Here is a 20,535-nt window from a genome sequence, read left to right as displayed (position 1 = left end):
AGATATAGAGAACAGGCTGACAGCTGTTAGAGGGGAGGGGGGCTGAGGAGTTTGGGAGGAAGAAGTGAAGGAATTAAGGAAAAAAACCCTCATAGAAAGGGGGACTGGGGGAGGTAGAGAGGATAAAGGGGGGTAATGGGGGACAAATGGTGATGGAAGGAGACTTGATGTGGGATGTTGAACACACAATATCAGATTATGTATTATAGAATTGTACACCTGAATCCTATATCGTTTTATTAACCAATGTCATCCCACTAAATTCAATAAATAAATTTAAAAAGTTTATCAGCCCTGGTCAGGTAGCTCAGTTGGTTATAGCAACCTCCCGATATGCCAAGGCTGGGGGTTCGATCCCCAGTTGGAGCACATACAAGGGTCAACCAGTGAATGCATGAATGGATGTTAACAAGTCGATGTTTCTCTTTCTCTCAAATCAATAAATTAAAAAAAATTTAAAAACAAAACAGTTTATCACTCAAACTTGATCTACAGTTCTTGCCAAGAGCAAGTTAACTCTGCATGTTTCTTTGGCAAGGAAACAAAAAGTCAGTGCTGGCAATTTATTTGTCCTTGCCTGTTAGAAACACTTCACTGACTCTACTACCCCTGTTAGGTTTTAGTAATGAAGTTGTGATAAACTCAAAAATGAATTAGGGCCCTAGCCAGTTTGACTCAGCGGTTAGAGTGCCAGTCCTTGGACCAAAGAGTCTTGGGTTCAGTTCTGGTCAAGGGTATGTCCCTTGGTTGCCATTAGATCCCCAGCCCTGGTTGGGGTTGTGCGGGAGGCAACCAGTTGATGTGTCTCTCTCACATCAATGTTTCTCTCTCTTTCCCTCCTTCCCTCCCATTCTTATCAGAAAAAAAATCAATGGAAAAATATACTCGGGTGAGGATTTTTAAAAAAATAAAACAGGCCCTGGCCGGATTGGCTCAGTGGTTAGAGCGTCAGCCTGCAGTCCAGAGAGACCCAGGTTTGGTTCCCGGTTGCAGTTTGTCCCCGGCCCTGGTTGGGTCATGAGGGTGGCGACCACTCGATGTGTCCCTTTCATGTCGATGATTCTCTCTCTCCCCCTCCCACTCTATCTGAACAAAATATGGAAAAATGTCCTCGGGTGAGGATAAAAAAAAAAATGAAACAAGACATGTTTCCTGTTTCATTCTGAGGAAGTATTTGGGTAAGACTGGTGGAATTTAACAATGAAGCTATTTTGTCCAAAAATTTTAAATTACTGATTCGATTTTTTAAACGGGTTATAGACTTAGTTAAAGTTTTCTGTTTCTTCTGCAGTTACATTTATTTATTTATTACAGAGAAGAAGAGAGAGAGAGAGAGACATTGACATGAAAGGGACACATCGAGTGGCTGCTACCTGCACGACCCAACCAGGGCCGGGGACTAACCACAACCAAAGTACATACATGCCCTTTGCGGGAACCGAACCCAGGTCTCTTTGGACCGCAGGCCAACGCTCTAACCGCTGAGCCAAACCAGCCAGGGCTGCAGTTACTTTTAATAAGTTACATTTCAAGAAATTGATTACACCTGATTTTTCAAATTTACTGACATGATGCTATTTTTAATGTTTTGCAGTTTTACGGTCCACTGAATCCACAGTGGTTTCTCTTTTTTCTTTTCACTGATTGTGCATCCACTTTCTTTTCTGTTACCAGTCTCACCAGAGGTTTGTCAATTTGACTAGCCCATTCAAGGAACCAATTTTTGGCTTTGCTGATCTTTTCTACTGTAAAACTTCCATTTGATTAATTCTACTCTTATTTTTATTATTTTCTTTCTTTGGGCTTTTTACCCCTTGTTTTTGGGGTTTTTTTTTATCCTCACCCGAGGACATTTTTCGATATTTTGTTCAGATAGAGTGCGAGGGGGGGAGAGGGGGAGGGGGAGGGGGGGAGAGAGAGAGAGAGAGAGAGAGAGAAACATCGACGTGAAAGGGACACAATGAGTGGTTGCCACCCACATGACCCAACCAGGGCCAGGGACAAACTGCAACCGAGGTACATGCCCTTAGCAGGAACCAAACCCGGGTCTCTCCGGACCGCAGGCTGATGCTCTAACCGCTGAGCCAAACTGGCCAGGGCAACCTCATGTTTTTTTCTAATTTTTAATTAGAATGATGCTTAGCCTACTAATTCTCAGCTTTTCTACTTTTCTAAGGCTATAAATCTCCTTCCATGTACAGCTTTGGCTGCATTCTACAAGTTTTGTACACAGTATTTTCATTATTATCCTGTTACAAATATTTTCTAACTTCCATTATATCATCTTCTTAGACCCAAGATATTTCAAAATTTTTGTTTGTAAACTATTAGGGGTTTTATAATCCTCTTTTTGTTACTGACTTTTTAAAATTTAAATATTTTAAAATTGATTTTAAGAGGGAGAGGGAGAGAGAAACATCGATGTGAGAGTGAAACATCGATGAACTGCCTCCTGCACACTCCCCACTGGGGATCAGGCCTGCAACCTGGGCCTATGCCCTGAGTGGGAATCAAACCAGCAACCTTTCGGTGCATAGGACAAAGTCCAACCAACTGAGACACACCAGCCAGGGCTTGTTACAGATTTTATAGGTCAATTCTACTGAGATCAGAGATTCTCATTGGTATTATTGTTAGAATGCTTTAAAACGTGTGAGATTTGCACTATGGCCCAGTATTGGTCAATTTTTACAAATATCGTATGTGTGCTTGAAAATAAAGTTTCTGAATGGAATGTTATTTATATGTACACAAGACCAAGAGTATTGATCCCGTTTAAAAACATCTGTGCTTACAGATTTTTTTGGTCTGCTTATTCTATCAATTACTAAGAAAAATAATTCCCATCTGGTATCATTTTCCTTCTATATGAAGTTCCTTTAAAATTTCCTGGAGTGCAGTTATGCTGGCAATAAATTCTGTCAGCTTTTATTGGCCTAGAAATTTTTATTTCACTTTCATTTGTGAAAAATATTTTCACAGAATACAGAATTCTAAACATTATTAAATGTCACTCTGTTGTCTTCTGGGTGACAAGTTCTGACCGGAAGTCACTGCCATTTGTATCTTTTTTTTTTATCCTCACCCAAGGACATTTTTGCATTTATCTTCAGATAGAGTGGGAGGGAAAGAGGAAAGAAGAGAGAGAAATACCGATGTGAGAGACACATCAAGCGGTTGCCACCCACATGATCCCAACCGGGGCAGGGACAAACCACAACCATCCCTCGCCACTTCGTGCTTCTTCACTCTATCGCAGTTTTTTCAAATATATTCATTAAAAAGTTGATTGAGACAGTGAAAATGATACAGCGTGCACTCGGTTGTCTGAGTCAATTATACACCCCTGCATTACAATAAAAATTAAAATTACTGTACGTATGGACTGTAGGCCTATGTATTCGAGCACCCCAGGAATCCTTCAACGCCAGGTGCAACTGCTAGAGTCTGGAACGAGTTAACTGTGATAAACGAGGGACGACTGTATGTGCCCTTAGTGGGAACTGAACCTGGGACTCTCTGGTCCATGGACCGACGCTCTAACCACTGAGCAAAAGTGGCCAGGGTGCCATTTGTATCTTATTTCCTCTGTAATATGACTTCTTTTCTTCTTGCTGCTTTTCAAGAATTTTTTTCTCGTTATCATTGTTTTTTTTAGCAACTGGATTATGTGATACCCTGGTAAGGTTTTCTTTGATTACTCTGACATTTTTTAGTTTTGTGGCTTATAATTTTCATCAAATTTGGACATTTTAGCCATTATTTTTCAAATATTGTTTCCAGTCTCTCCTCTTCTTCTGGAACTCCATTTACACATATCTTAGAACAATTAATGTTGACTCAAAGGTCAAGAGTGCCTTGTTATTTTGTTCACTTTTCTTTATTCTTTCTGCTGTAAAATGGATAGTTGCTATTGCTGTCTTGAAGCTCACTGAACTTTTCTTCTGTGGTGCTAATTTGCTGTTAATCTCTCTACTGCATTGCCCATTTCAGATATTACTTTTTTTTATCTCTAGTTCTATTTCAGTCTTTTTTATATCTATCATTTCACTCACTATGCTCATTTTCCTCTACATTCTTGAGTGTGTGCATCTTATTTATAATAATGTTTTAATGCCTTTGTCAGCTAATTCCACCATCTCTGTTATTTTTGGGTCTGTTTCTATTGACTGACATTTCTCTTGGTTTATATCATATTTTCTTGCTCCTTTGCATGCCTGCTGATTTTTATTAGATGCTATAATGTCCTGCCCTGTATTGTGGAACTGTCTCTAGGCTGGGATTGACAAGCTACAGTATGAGGGCCACATCCAACCTGCTGCTTGTTTTTACAAATACAGTTTTATTGGAACACATCACACCTATTTGTTTGCGCACACAGTAGGAAAGCAGCTACAGGCAAAGGCAGAGCTGAGCAGTGTCACACAGACCATGTGGTCTGCAAGCCTGAGACACTTACTGTCCGGCCCAGGACAGGAACAGTGTGGCTCCTGCTCTGCAGAATAAGCTAGGATAATTGCAGGGCTTACTTCCTCTGTTTCCCTTATTTCAAGGAACACAGTCTTAACCTGCCTGTTGACCACAACCAATGTTGAACTCTTGTTTTACATTTTGTCTGGTTTTCAAGTTGTTTAAGGTGGGAGTCAGGTTTTGGAACTACAGTGAGGTGAGCGAGGCACTTGCCTCAGGTATAAATTTTAAAGGAGTAACAGACATAAAACCAAAATTAATAAAAAAAATCCACAAGAAACAAAAAAGACAGTTATCAGTGACAGAGCTGAGTTGAGCTCTACTGAAGCTAAGGCAAAAAGAAAAATCACTGATACTGACCCCGGCTCTATTTAAAACTTGATTTTTTCATTGTGGATTTTCTTCTTGCATTGAATTTGTTATTTTTAAAAGTAGTTCTCTACAATTTTATTAATCTCAATCGCTAAGCGTTCTGGTGTGCACCTGAATTCTGCACCCGAGGCAGGTCCTCAGTCACCTCCCCTTAGTCCTGTTGGACAGGGAGCCTGGTGCCTGTTAACCCCGCATGGCTGCGACAGCAGACTTCAGAACAATTTTCTTAGTAAGCAGAAGCCCACTACCACGTAACTACTACAGTTTATCAGAACTAGGAAGCTAAGTGTTTCCTTCCTCACAGACATCTTAGAAGCAGAAAAGGCTTTAGTGTGCAACATTATGCTCTAATTCTATTTGCAGCAAACAGGTCTTCTATGTACATGTTCCCACCTACCCACTTTGCCAACAGGACAGGACTATGAAAACAAAACAACTTTCTTTCTTTCTTTTTTTTAATCCTCATCCAAGCTTATTTTTCTCTATATCTTCAGACAGAGTGGGAGGGAGAGAGAGAGAGAAACATCGATGAGAGATGGACACATTGACTGGTTGCCTACCGCATGACCCCAACCAGGGCCAGGGACAAGCTGCAACGGAGGTGCTTGCCCTTGACGGGAATTGAACCTGTGACTCATTGGTCCGTGGGCCAATGCTCTAACCACTGAGAAAACCGTCCAGGGCCACAACATCTTTCTTATCATCACTAGTGAGTACATGCCTCGGAGACACTGTGGCAGTACAGTGACTGTGCCACTGGGTGCCACCAGCACATTACCAGGCGTGCGAAGCAGCCACGCAGGGCCTGCTGCCAAGCCTGCTCACTGACTGACGAGCGGGCGTGCCCAGTCTCCAGACATAACGGTGTAATGGAAAGCAAATCAACTAACAAACTTCCATTTCTGACTTTGTGGGCCTCCCATCCTGACTCAGCCAGCTCCCGCTCCTCACTAAGAAATGCAGCAGAAAGTGCTGGGTGAGCAAAGGCACCACGTCCTCCACAGGGCATGAAGCAGCCCCTCCACAGAAGCCGATTTCTGCACGTTCTCCATGCCATTTGTTTCATTTTCTAACCCACAGGTGCAGGAAACTGTCTGCAAACGTAATGACCAAAAAAGGTTGTTTTCTTAATTAAAAATTTTATGGCTTTAAGTTCAGTGGAGAAACAAAGACTATGAAATTGAGTTATTTTTAAGAAGAAATAGTCTAGCACACATAAAACTCTAATTCAACAATTAGACGCCACTCAAAGTCATGAAGCACTCCCCCTCCCTCGCCGTCTGTCCTCTGACCTGGCGTGGGCCTGAGTCCAAGGAACCCCACTCCAGTTCAGCAGGCCCAGACCCCACTGCTCCCTCAGCAGGGGGCCTTGCAAACTGTGCTATACTGCCCCTTCCCTGTGGCTCCTCCTTCTCTCCCACGCCCTCCCTGTCCTCACACTTCAGCCTCAAGACTCAGTTCTTAACATCAACTATTTACACCAAACTCAGTTTCTCACTAACCTCAGGGCAGGGATCATGTTAGATTTAGTTCCCCAGTCTCCCGAGCACTAAACAAGGTGCCATGCACACTTGGCAGGCTCTTGCTGGCTGGGGAGCTCGACTCCAGTATCTTCCCACAAACCCTCCCCTCCCAGTGAAAGTGACCCTCCTGTCTATACTACCGGGTCACCATCCAACACTTAACAAGCCTGGCCTGGCCTTGCTGCCTTCTCGCTCCCACGTGACGGTGAGCTTTCTGAAGACAAATGTGTTTTCCTCAGATTTATACCCTCAGCACCTAGAAAGCGCCTACACCACAGTAAGCATTCAATTCATACTAGTCGTAGTTACTATTAACTTATCCCTGTAGTTATGAGTTTATTACTCCCAGTTCTATAAACACCTTTCTCCCTCTCCCCGACCCACAATAGATGAGGAAAAGGGGATGCAAAGATTCAACAACTTCTCAACATTACACGTTAGCAAGTGGCAGTGGTTGTCCTCGAGTCTGTGGTTCTTAACAACTATATCTGTCACCAAGGAGAGAACACGCCAGCAAAGCCATGCTCATGACTTACGATGTCATAAGGACTGATAAAGATTTATACTGTAAACCCAGATTTGCCATTTGCACCCTCAAATTATCTTTAGATGGTTACCCACTAGTCCACATCTCTCCCTGGACTGTTGAGGGACTAAGAGAATGACATCAGCAACCTGCCCAAAGTCAGAGTCAGCAGGACTGAAATCTGGGTCTCAAGGACCAGTGGAGACTTGGCCACAGTGTTCTCGACGGTTCTGACATCTATAAGTTCAAATTCTGAGCAGTCATCCAATTCTCTATCAAGAGGCAAAATACATACCTCAAAAGTCCCAAAACGTCAATAATGTCTAACAGATGCATTTGTCCCTTTTAAAAACAAAGCATGTTTTTTCCTTGTTTTGAATTTCAGCACTGACATCCCAGAATTTATTCCCTTCAGACAAACATGACATTCAGAACCAAGTAAGGCCCTTTTTGACTTCACAGGTGATGTTGAGATGCCGGTGAGGCTAAAATAAATTTTCTCACAGCATTTAAATAACAATTTGCTTAGTTTCCAGCTACTTTAATATGAAAATAAACCAAACTTGTTCCCTGACATTTTGAAGTGTTATCGACGTGGACTTGAAGAGGAACAGCTAGCTAAGAGTGCAATGACTACCCCACTTTACTGGGTGACAGTTCAAACTACTGCAGGGTGAAAAGAAGCCGTTTTAGACTACACTGCAATGGTGAGTTTAGTTTTGTCTCTGACACTGGGACAGGTCTCTCTGAAGTCTTACCTGAAACCATGATCGAACGCCCACTACCATGGCTTGCTTACTCAAGTGAAGCTATGAAGTGGCAGCTATATTTCTACAGTTAGGTAGTCATGTTGAAAATTTAAGCTATCTAGGGTATATTTTTAGGATCTCTTTGAATTTAATATTCTTCATGTTACATAAACCCTCTAGAATAGATCTACTTCCGAATCAAATGTGACCCCGTTGCTAAAACTGCTAGACCCACCATTACTGGAAAGAGGACCAGGCCCAGAGCCTTGGGCCCATCGGTAGTGTGTGGGTTCTGGACGTTGTGCAGGAAAGATTTCACAACAGGATTCCTAGTGATTGGGAGAGTACATTTATTAAAGCTGGGGACAGTGGAACAAGGAAGGGCCTAGGATAGAGAAAGCAACAGGAGAGAGCCTGGTTGGGGCTGCTGTCAGCTCACAGGAGAGTCAGAGGAAAGGGGACCTTGGGATAGGTTCAGGGGTTAGCCCAGGACGAGCTGCCCACTGCTCCTTGGTTGCAAGTCTCGTAGGGACCCTTAGAGTTTAGGAGATGCACTCCTGTGGGGGAACAGAGGGGAAAGGTGCAGGGGTGCTTCTGGGAAGGAGAGCACTGGGTCCTTTGTTTTAAGGGGTTTTAAGGCTGGAAGTTTAGGGGAGGATCTCAATAGAATATTCATCAGCTTTTCCAAGTGTGTCCTTTCAGGGTCGGGTCGTGGTCTTTACAGATGAGTCAGGGCATGGGGTCATCATTAGTCATTGCAGCTGGTCCTGGCACCACTCACCTGGACTGGCTGCTTTTCTGTGCCTGGAGCTGAAATACAACTGAGGCCTAGATGCTATCTCTAGGGAGAAAAGGTCAGAGGAGGCAAGACCACCGTGGGGGGACCCAGCACTAGATTTTTGCCTACTGCTAGACAGCTGGGCTTTCCACCCTGGGGAATCTTCTGTACCTGGCTGTACACTGCTCAGCCAGTTTGTTCGGCTATCTGTCTGTTTCTCCATTCTGCTTGCCAAGAAATTTTTGTAGCTTCTTACTATCCTGCCTCCGCGCCATTACAGAGGTCTCACACCGGCCTCTTACTGATCATGTAATTCTAATTAGAGATGTACCAAGTGTGAAACGCTTCCAGGTCGCCCCGCAATGTGCATCTAACCAGCCCTTCAATGAGCTCTATTGCGCAATGGGCTCGTGCGGAACACAGTTATGATCCACTGCATTTTACTCAGTGAATTTATTTATTTTACTTTTCTTTTTTTTAATCCTCGCCCAAGGATATTTTTTCCATTTATTTTAGTCAGAATTGGAGGAGGAGGAGAGAGAGAAAAAAAAACAAACACCAATGTGAGAGAGAGACATACATTTGGTTGCCCCCCTCCGCACAACCCCGACCAGGTCTGGGGACCGAACTGCAACTGAGGCACGTCCCCTGACCAGACTCGAACCCTTGACTCTTTGGTCCAAGGGCCAATGCTCTAACTGCCGAGCCAAACTGGTCAGGGCTACTCAGTGAATTTAAATGGAAATCTGGCCCTGGCCAGTTTGGCTCATTGATTAGAGTGTCGGCCTGGGGACCAAAGTGTTCCAGGTTCGATTCTAGTCAAGGGCATGTACCTGGGTTGCGGGTTTGATCCCCAGGTCGGGGTCATGCAGAGGCAACCAATCATGTGTCTCTCTCACATCACTGTTTCTCTTTCTCCCTCCCACCCCTTCCACTCTATCTAAAAAAATAAAAATAAAAAAATTTAAAAAATGGAGATCTGTTGTGCAACACCAAACTTCTTAGGCTTGCCCCAAAATTAATCCACATTCTTAACATAAAATATTCTGTTAACATTTCTTATATGAATGGCGACATTAGTAACATTTTCTACTAGAAAAATATGAAGACAAATCTTTTTTTGTAGGTTACAGCAGTGCTGACAATGACTCCAGAACAGCCTGCGCAGGCCTGGAGCGCCCGGGGCAGGGTGCGCAGCTTGCACCCAGCACCCAGCTCATCCCAGATGGTCCAGAGCATCTGAGACCACCCTAGGCTTGTCTGACCTCAGGGTCCATTTCTGTCCACTCTCACAAGTGCCCGATAAATATTTTCGAATGACACAACCTTCACCCGATCTCATAACTGTCATTAGGAAAATGGAAGAGAATTTTCTATAAATTAAAATAGCAAAAGTAATGGGGCAGGTTTTCTTAGTCTCTCTAAAATGTGCCTCATTCTCCTGAAGACTCTTCACTAGAACTAGAAGGACCGTTTACATTTGCTCTCCTCACAATGCCTTCGCTCACATACATGAGAAAGAGCCCGAGGGAAGAGCAGAAGGAGGGGCCCGCCAGGACACGAAAGCCAGCCACTCCTCGTGTGTTCTGCTCTGGGAGGAGGGGGAGTAGAAGCAGTCAATCATCTGAAAAAGCAAGTTAGTAATGAGAAAAAGATTTCTTGGATGAGTCAGAAGACTCCTGGAAACTCGAGGCAGTTGTGTGAAAGACAGGGTGGGCGTGGGTCATCATGGCCACCTGAGGATAGCTCTGGCTATAGGCTCCTTCGTTTGTTCAGCATCACCCAGGGCAGGGCCAGGGAGGCACCGCTCAGGGAGACGGGGCAGGAAAGAGTCCCACCCCAGAGATCTGGCTGTGGACAGGGAAGGGGCCACAGCACACATGTGTGTGTGTGTGTGTGTGTACACACGCATGCTCATGTGTGAGAGGAGAACTACAGAAGAATAGTATGTGCTGAGGAGCCCGCCAGCGCCACCCGTTTATAAAGGCCTCCCTGCAGTCAGGGCGTCTAAGCCATGACCTGAAGAATCAGTAGAGATTAACTATTTCTGTGATTTCTAGATTTTAAAATTATAGACATAGGTAAATGTAAAAAGAAAAATCAAGTGTTATGCAAAAGAATGAAACTAGAGTGCCCTTTGTCATCACACACAATAAATTAACTCAAAATAGATCGATGACCTAAATATAAGATGTGAAACAATAAAATACATAGAAGAAAATATAGGTACTAAACTTACAAACCTTGGTCTCAGGATTTTATGAATTTCAACTCAAAGGCAAGAGAAGTAAAAGCAAAAATAAATGAGCCCAGCTGGTGTGCCTCAGTGGATTGAGTGTCGTCTTACGGACTGAAAGGTCCCAGTTCAATTCCTGGTCACTACACATGCCCAGGTTATGGGCTTGATGCCCAGTAAGGGGTATGCGGGAGGCAGCCAATCAATGTTTCTCTCTCACATCAATGTTTCTCTCTCTCCCTTCCTCTCTCTCTAAAATCAATAAAAATCTTTAAAAAAAGAAATATATATATATTTAAAAGACATACATTAGCCAACAGATACATGAAAAGATGCTCAACTTCACTAGCTATTAGTGAAATGCAAGTCAAAATCACAATGAGATACCACCTCACCTGTTAGAATGGCTATTATCACCAAGACAAGTAACAAGTGCTGGAGAGGTTGTGGAGAAAAAGGAACCCCCATTCACTGCTGGTGGGATGTAACCTGGTACAGCCACTATGGAAAACAGTATGGAGGCTTCTCAAAAATTAAGAATAGAGTTACCACATGATCCAGCAACCCCTCTTCTGAACATCTACCCCAATAATTTGAAAACATTTATTTGTAAAGATATATGTAGACCTATGTTCACTGCACCATTACTCATGGAGGCTAAGACACAGAAACAACAGATACAGAGGATGTGGTACATAAATGCAATGGAATACTCCTCAGCCACAAGAAAAGATGACAACATGGACAGATCTTCAGAATATGCTAAGCAAAATAAGTTAGAGGGAAAAAGTCGAGAACTTTATAATTTCACTCATGTGGGATATAAAACAGAAAGCAACAAATGACACACAAAAACTCAGAGACACAGACAAAAGTATGTTAGTGACCATAGGAGACAGGTGTGGAGGGCAGAAGAGGGTAAAGGGGGTCAGATATGTGGTGATGGAAGGAGACCTAACTTTGGGTGGTGTGCACACATTGCAATATACAGATGATGTATAACAGAACTGTACACTTGAAACCAGTATAATCTTATTAATCAATGTCATCCCAACACATTTAATACAATTTTTTCTATTGACTTTTTTCTTCAGAGAGAGGAAGAGAGAGAGTGATAGAAACATCAATGTAAGAGAGAAAGATCAATCGGCTGCCTTCTGCATGGCCACCACCAGGGATCGAGCCCACAACTCGGGGCTATGCGCCCTGAACCAGGAATCGAACTGGGACCTCTCAGTCCATGGGACAATGCTCAATCCACTGAGCCACACTGGCCGGGCCATTTAATAAAATTTTTAAAAAATCAAGTGTTTAAAAGTGGCTCAGTATTGAACATCAATTCAGTATCTCATTTTATAAGTTATATGGGGGGGGGGGGATCCCACTGTAATTCAAGGGTACCAACCTTTTTGCTGTATTTCAGCTTGATATTAAATAGTATGTACATATATACATACAGTTACACTAATATATATCAAGCATGAGGATGTTAGCATACATAAAAGTATATGTATATATAAAATAAATATATTGATAAATATTAGTGGTTGATAATTAATTAAATGGGTTGTTAAAAAGACACTTTTAGCCCTGGCCGGAATGGGTTGGTCGGCTGAGTGTAGTCGTACCCTGCACTGAAAGGTCACCAGTTCTATTCCCAGTCAGGGCACATGCCCAGGTTTCGGCTCAATCGATGTTTCTCTCTCTCTCTCTCTCTCTCTCAAATCAATGAAAACCATATATATATTTTCAAAAAACACTTCTGCCTTGGCCAGTTTGGCTCAGGGGTTAGAGGATCAGCCCGTGTACCGAAAGGTTGAGGTTTCAATTCCCAGGCAAGGGCACATACCTGGGGGGTTAAGGTCCCTCCCTGGCCCGTCGGGGTTGTGCTGGAGGCAACCCATTGGTGTCTCTCTCACATTGATGTTTCTCTCTCCTGCTCCCTCCCTTCTACTTTATGTGAGAATCAATGGAAAAATATCCTCAGGTGAGGATTAACAACAACAAAAAAATACTCCTCACACTTCTTTTCCAAGCAACAAACTAAACCTCTGTAGCAATTCACTTTCAGGCATAAATTATACTTCAAAAATATCTGTATTAAAGATGATACAAGAGCTATTTTTCAACAACTCATAGTAGATGCCTTCTAAATTAATATTATAATCAGAATTTTTAGAGGAGCAAATCTGAATGCAGAAAACAAATTTTTTTTTTAAATCTTCACCAGGGGATATTTTTCTATTTAGCTTCAGATAGAGTGGGAGAGAGGGAGACAGGGAGGGAGAGAGAAAGAGAAACATAGACTTGAGAGGGACACATCGACAGGTTGCTTCCCGCACGACCCCAACCAAGGCAGGGGACTGAACTGCAACCAAGGTATGCCACTGAGTCAAGCCAGCCAGGGCGGAAATAAAACTATTTTACAAGATCTGTAGTTGTGCCCTGGCTTGTTTAGCTCAGTGGTTAGAGCGCCGGCCTGCAGACCAGAGTTGCGGATTCGATTCTGGTCAAGGGCACGTACCTCGGTTGCAGTTCATCCCTGACCCTGGTCAGGATTGTGGGGGAGGCAACCAATTGATGTGTCCCTCTCATGTTGATGTTTCTCTCTATATATATACATCTCTCCCTCCCATTCTGTCTGAAAATAAATGGAAAAATATTCTCAGGTGAGGATTTAAAAAAAAAAAAAGATATGTAATTACAAGTTGGAATAAACCTTACCACTCATGTGGTGAATGCTAAACCATCCAGCACTGTGAGAAATTTTCAAAATCCCAGGCAGACTAAAAAGGAAAACAATGTTCTAGGATGTCTATGGGTTTTGAGTTAAGGTACTAAGCCAAAAAAGACTCCTACACCCTGGGCAACAAGCCCCATGGTGGGGGTTGGAGGAGGATCACCCCAAGGAGGGGCAGCAGGCAGCCACAGTCACGCAGGAGAGCTGGACAGGAGGCACCGACCTGGGCTCTGACACCTCCTCTGTGCCCGGGGGCTGGGTCTCAGCGAAAGAGGGCTGGCAGAGGGACTGAACAAGATTATTTCAGAGGTTTTAACATCTCACAATCTCGCCCTGGCTGGTTTGGCTCAGCGGTTAGCACGCTGGCCTGCGGTCCAGAGAGACCGGGCTCGGTTCCCGATAAGGGCACATACCTCGGTTGCAGTTTGTCCCTGACCCTGGCTGGGTCAGGGCCGTGCGCAAGGCAGCCGCTCCATGTGTCTCTTTCATGTCGATGTTTCTCTTTCTCTCTTTCTCTCTCTCTCTCTCTCTCTCTCTCTCTCTCCCACCCTCTCTCTCCCTCCCACTGTATCTGAACAAAAAATGAAAAAATATCCTTAGGTGAGGATTAAAAAAACAAAAAAAATATCTCATAATCTCTGTCTTCAACAGTCTAAAATACTGATGAGGCATCTCCTCCTGCTGCAACAAACGCAAGTCCCATCCTAACCTTTTCTTCACGACACATTTCCCCTCCGTCTGCAGTGTGCAGGGACACAGCTGCCCAGGAAGCACTCGGAGGGGAGCTGACTCCCGTCTGGGTCTGAAAACCCTTGCAAAGCAATCCTAACGACGAGTCTGCCCGTGAACCGCCATTCTGCAACATATGCAGGGCTTATCTGTGTGAGAATTTGTCATTTCTAATTGAACATCAATTTTTTTTGACAAATCAAGCTACTGTCTTCCTTCAGTTAAACTAATGTTTATTCTTCCAAGCCAGCAATTTTCAACCTTTTTCATTTCACAGCACATAAACTAATTACTAAAATTCTGTATCACACCGAAAAGAATATTTTTATGTGATTTTTTTTTTTTTATCCTCATTCGACGACATTTTTCCATTTTTTGTACAGACAGAGTGGGAGGGAGAGAGAGGAAGAGAGAGAGAGGGAAACATCGATGTGAAAGGGACACCTCGAGTGGCTGCCACCCACACGACCAACCAGGGCCGGGGACAAACTGCAACGGAGGTACATGCCCTTAGCGGGAACCGAACCCGGGTCTCTCCGGACCGCAGGCGGACGCTCTAACCGCTGAGCCAAACCGGTCAGGGCTTATGTGATTTTTTAAAAAGGCGTAATTTTGATCCATTCACACATACCAGCTATTGTTGTGTTGGCTGTTGTCATTTAAAAAAAAATTTTTTTTTCTGTATTGATTTTAGAGAGAAAGGAAGGGAGAGGGAGAGAGAGACAGAAACACCAATGAGAGAGAACATTGATTAGCCGCCTCCTGTACACCCCCACTGGGGATCGGGCCCACAACCTGAGCATGTGCCCTGACCAGAAATGGAACCGGCGACCTCTTGGTGTGTGGGTCGACGCTCAACCACTGAGCCACACTGGCCGGGCTGCTGTCATTTTTTAAATCTGACAAGCTAAGGGAAAAAAGGTCAGTGTCCCTCACTAAATAGTCAGGTATTGCATGTTGTAAAAATGCTATGGCATAGCCATTGGAAATCTCTGTTTTAAGCCAAAGAACAAGTTCAATGAGATTATACTGTTGAATTCTGTTTGAGTTTATTACAGGTTTCTAACACCATTGCCTGATTCACTCACTATAAATTAACGAATATGCCACGAGGGGGTCGGGGGGAGCATGCAAGGCCCAGTGCTAAGGCACTCACTTTAGAGATCTCTTATGGAGGGCTCCTGGGTCACAGGATCCCTCATATCAAGAAAAACCAGTGTCTCCAAGACCTGAAGGCAGTGTCTCTAAGACTGAAGGTGGTTTCTCCACCTGAATGGTTACTTCTAGGACCCCTTTGATGCAGTTCTGTTGAGAAAGTGTAACAACATTGTTCCTGGGTCAAAGGGAAACTGGTGACTGCATTCCTGTTTGTCCTCACCATTCTGGGTTTTCCCATGTCTTACCACCTGCCTGAGCAGTGGGGTCCAGATGCTGCTGGACCTGCCCACTGGCCTCACTCCTTCTCCCTCACCTTTGCCCACCAGCCCTCAACTGTGATGGCCCCATCACTTCTTCAGGGCTCCAAGGTTAATCAGCCATTTAATGGGTTCCTGTTACTACTGAGCCAAGATCCAACAATGAGAAATGTGCCTCCTGCCCTCATGGGGCCTGCAGGGAGGATGGTGGCCACGGGCTAAGTACTGTGAGAATGCCCTCGCTGCCTCATAGCCTAAGCAGCAGACAGGTAGGACAGGCAGGTGGCCAGATGTATTCAGGCCCGGGGCCAGGCAAAGGAGGGCCACTGTTCTGTAACTAGTTTTACTGGAACACAGGCACACTCATTGGTTTACACATTGTCTACCACCGGACAGGCCCGCAAAGCCTCACACATTTACTCTCTGGCCCTTTACAGAGAAAGTATGCTGACCCCTGGTCTAGGCTATTAGCAGCCCCTTCCGCCTTGGGTCATGCCTTTGCTCTTGCCCACGATATCAACTGTTGTGTGCGAGTGTGAAACAGCACGCACCCACAGGAGGGCACATCGGCGCACACGGACATGTGTGGACAGCAAGGAAAAATGAATAAGCACACTGTGCCCTGAATGTGTCAGATGCTCACCAAACACCCAGAGATGCCCTTCCTGTTTGTAGCATGGTCTCTGTCCCTGAAAGCCTTAGTTGTTGACCCTCCAATGAAAACCCAGTCAAAGCTCCTGGCTTATCCAAGACTCAACAGGAACTCCCATGCACAGACCAGATGCTCCAGAGACACTGCAGCCAAAAATGCTCCACCTGTCCGGCTATCACCTTCACACGACCAGAACTCACGCACTCATGAGCCTGGCCCCAGTGCCTGCGGGACCCAGCACGTGGCGCCGTGGCTGCACATGGTGCACAGCTGGCCCGGTCTTCCATCTTGCTGGTCTGTGAGTGAACCAGAGTCAGAGTCTGGACATCACTCTGGGGTGGTGGAATGTTCTGGACACACAACTGGGAGCACACTAAAAACGGCAGAATTGCACACTGTGAAAGGGTGCAGCCGACAGTATGAAAATCACCTTTCAAAAGCTGTTATTTTTAAAAGGTAAGGCTAAGTATCCAAAGAGCCACTAATTTCTTATGCTTTTTATCTTTACCATGCAATGAATGGAAACACTAAGGATTCCAGTAACCAGGCTTCATACTAAATGACCCCAAACAGAGTGGTGAGAACCATCACTTGTCATGCCCACAGGTTCTGTGGGTTGGGATCCAGATAAAGGATGTAGCACTCTCTGCTCTGGCGTCCGGGGTCTCGGCGAGAACGTGAGAACAGTGGACTGCCAGGGCCATCGGTGGCCACGCACTCACAGCCCACGGCTGCTGGCTGGGGCTCCTGAGGGCCCCGCCATGCAGTCCTCCTGTGGGAGCTCACTGGGCCTCTCGGCATGGCAGCTGGGTGCCCCAGAGCAGGTATCCCCAAAAGAGAAGCCAGGCAAAAATGTTTAAGACTTCGCGTGGAAGTTGCAAAGCATCACTTCTGCCTCACCACTGGGTGAGGCGGGTCACAAACCAGGCTCACAAGGAAGGGACAGAGACCCCCCACCTCCTGGTCAAGGTGCCACTGTGAGAACACATAGGATGGGAGACAGCACTGAGGCCACTTAGGAAAACACAGTCTGTACGTAAATTCTACAATAAAACCTTAATCTTCTTGAAGACTGGTAAGTTAAAATTCTGGGTTAACTGGCATCTGGTTAAAATTCAATTTGTATTTCAAGCTTTGCAAGCTGAATCTCTTATTACTTGTAGTGAGGTGTAACCTGTAAGCTGTACCTAATAGTACTTTGTGGTCTGTCTCAGAAAATACAGTACCATGACCTTGACTTAACAGGTGATGACTCAGGTCCACACACACATCCCCACACCCCGCCCATGACCACTGGGCGCTTGGCTTCTCTGCAAACACGGACAGGCAGAGTTATCAGGATGCTCAGGCTGGGCTCTCATACCACTTGGCCTGGTCTCTAGCACACTGAGCAGAAGTTCAATAAACGACAGAAGAAAGAACATGAGAAAGCTGAAATTTTTAAATGATCAACAAGCAAGCTGCTCTTGTCACTACGATGGGGTCCCTGTGCTCACAGGAAGCAAGAACAAGTAACCAAGAGCGAACCTCTTCTGTCAGGAAAGCGATCCTTAGGAGAAGGCAGCCAGGAGCCGGTTCTGGTCCTAGATCTGGTTCTGACCTGCTTTGGGACCTTAACCCAGTGGCATAACTTCTGTGGGTCTCAGTTTCCTCATCTGCAAAATAAAGGAATTGAATTAGATGAAGACTCTTAACTGAGACCTCTAGGTGAGTTGCCGCAACATGCCCAGTGATGTGAGCCTGAAAGTTAACCTGCCAGAAAGTTTAAACTTCAAACTGTATGATCTGACTGTTTATTAACGAAGAGAATGAATTCTACAGGCGTGTGACATCCCTCCGGAACCTGGCGATCCATCTCTGAGCTACTGCCTCAGCGGCCACCATCACCCAGAGCTCCTTAGACTCGGCCCCCAGGCCCCCAGGCCCCCAGGCCCCCAGGCTGTCGAGAGGCCTTTTACAGACACTGACAAAGAGTAGTCCCACACAGTCAAGGTATTGATTGATACAGTTTAAATACACGAGAAACTATACCACGTATATTTCTAACATGGCAGACAATCCTCTGGTAATGATCAGCCTTTGTTACTGTCACAAGCTGGCATCTGGACAGGGGTCTTTCTGACCTGGGCTGGCTCTCCAGAACCACCTCAGGACACCAGGAAGAGCAGCCAGCAGGGCTGCCCCAGTAGTCAGGCTCTTGGAGCCAGGTAGGGAGTTACTGGAGAGGAGCTATTCACATGCAGAGGAGGCTTTGCCACGGCCATGCAGCACACGCTGCAACTATGCCCTGGCGATGGCGAGGGTCGCAGCTCGCTTCACACCCCACGGACTGAGGTGCTGGGCTGTTGAAAACACATGCTAGGCCTCCAACCTGAAGGTGAAAACCATGTCTCAACCACACTCTGTTGCCAGGAACCCAGCACCAAGGCAGATGTCACCAGAGAAAGAACTGAGCTGAATGAACAACTCGGGTGACAGAGAAAGGACGTGCTGCACACGGGCAGCTGAATTTATTTACACTAAGCATGACTGCAGCCTCTCAGCTGGAACCTCTCACTTAAAACACCAGAAGGCTCAGAACCCATTCATAAGCTTTTCAGGATGCATGCAGTTGCCATGGTAACCCTGGCATTATATTTCTTGGTGTTGGGACATATAAATTACCACTCATGATGCATTTAATACAGTCGGGGGCCACCAATTCACAGCAAGACGAATCTGAGCTCTGACTCTCAGCCTCCCTCGTAGGCAAGCACAGAGGAGCAGCTGGAGGCAGAACCTGACCCACCCCAGGATAAGCACCGAGCTCCACACACCCGAGAGTGCTCATCAGAAGGCAAATAAGAACTAAGGAAATTAGACTTCACCACCCACCGCCATATGGCTGAGATTTTGTAAAACAGATTAATGAAAAGTGTCATATTGCTTCAGGTAAACAAATATATCACACCCATATCTCCATCTCTGGAATTCAACCATGTTTATCTAGCAAGCCAAAGAAAAAGCAGCTCTCTTTAAAGAACATCTTCAATAATTTATTAGAGGGCATTTGTCAACACTAAATAAGACAACCGTTCAAATGTCCAAACTGTCCTTAATAAGAAACCAAAGTTTCATTTCTTAGGTTCAGACGAGATCTATTTGATCCTGATTCTTCACCCGAATTACTAGGGATATTCATAAACATTCAGACAGTATGCAAGATTTTTAAAGCCCCTTACCGTCTCGTAAGCCACCATGTGACCGGGGAAGAGAACAAGGTCTCGGCGCACCAGCTGCAGAGGCATCTTCAGTTCCTCAATGCTGGGAGCCACTGCACTGGCCAGGCAGGAGCTGCAGCAGGCTGCGCTGCGCTGGCCACAGCCTCCACACACACCACGTCCCTTCTCACGGCCAGCCGGCTAAGGCCAGGAGAACATCACCCTCATCATCCCCTGCTTCACACCGCAGATCCCAGTCAGCGGCTGTGGAGGGGCGCAAACGACCTCACCACTGGTTGTTTCCATATTAACAGAGACTTCAGGGACCGCTGCATTGCAGTCTTTCTGAAAGCTATCAACCTCACAAGCAAGAGCGCAGGGGACTCCTTGGCCCAGGAAGCTGCCTCTGAAGCACAAAGATGTGTATGATCCTCTAAAAACTGTTGCAAACACCTGGGGGGGCAGGGGGCGTTGTTTCTAGATTTCTAGCCTGTTTGCTGGAGGCTGGCTGATCTGTGGTTTTCACTGCAGGACAGCCTTGATGATGTACTGTGCTGGTAAGAACGCTGACCTTAAGGAAAATGTGCACGATGACACACCATCTTCAGAGCTCAAGGGCTCCTCACACCTGCTGCCTAGCACCCAATTCAAAGCCCCTACTGAGGAGCTACTGAAAACAGACCATAACTCTTATTCCAGAGATGGCAAGTACAGTGAGCTCTTCCAGTTCCTGTGTGGGCAGCAATCACCTGAACACCCAGCTACCTCCACGGTCACCTGAACACCCACCTACCTCCACGGTACAGTAAAAACCACTGTGTGGTGAGAGCACTTGAATTATTAAAACACTGACCAATTCAGAAGAAGGGATTTAACAAGTAGCACACTTACTAAGTGTCCTCTAATGTCCGTGCATTCATTCAGTCCACTTGCTGAGCATGGACCACATGCTGCATCAGGCAGGCCTCACTGTCTGATGGGTATAGGCACTCCAAGGGGGGAGACAAATGGACACAAGTCATTCCAAGCCTGAGGAGAACCAGCACCGCGAGGAACTGGAGTCCGCGGGGGTCCAGGGAAGGTTCTGTCAGAAGAGAGCTAGCAAGGCTGAAGCACAGCACTCAGCCGGGAAAAGAAGATGGGGG

General features: G+C 45.4%; 1 protein-coding gene across 7 annotated transcripts in view; it reads right to left on the bottom strand.

Moving 5' to 3' along the window:
* Nucleotides 1-17,845, bottom strand: part of TRAF3 (TNF receptor associated factor 3) — a 65,434-nt gene extending 47,589 nt beyond the window's left edge. For all 7 annotated transcript variants that reach the window (XM_036267444.1, XM_036267441.1, XM_036267455.1 and 4 more), the window contains exon 1: nt 17,718-17,845. The gene's annotated coding sequence lies outside the window, so the exon portion shown is untranslated. The remainder of the gene's footprint in view (nt 1-17,717) is intronic.
* Between the last annotated feature and the right edge of the window lie 2,690 nt (nt 17,846-20,535).

Source organism: Molossus molossus, unplaced genomic scaffold (genome assembly GCF_014108415.1).
Source record: "Molossus molossus isolate mMolMol1 unplaced genomic scaffold, mMolMol1.p scaffold_m16_p_1, whole genome shotgun sequence".
Classification (NCBI taxonomy): Eukaryota; Metazoa; Chordata; class Mammalia; order Chiroptera; family Molossidae; genus Molossus; species Molossus molossus.
This window is presented reverse-complemented; position numbering and strand designations above follow the sequence as displayed.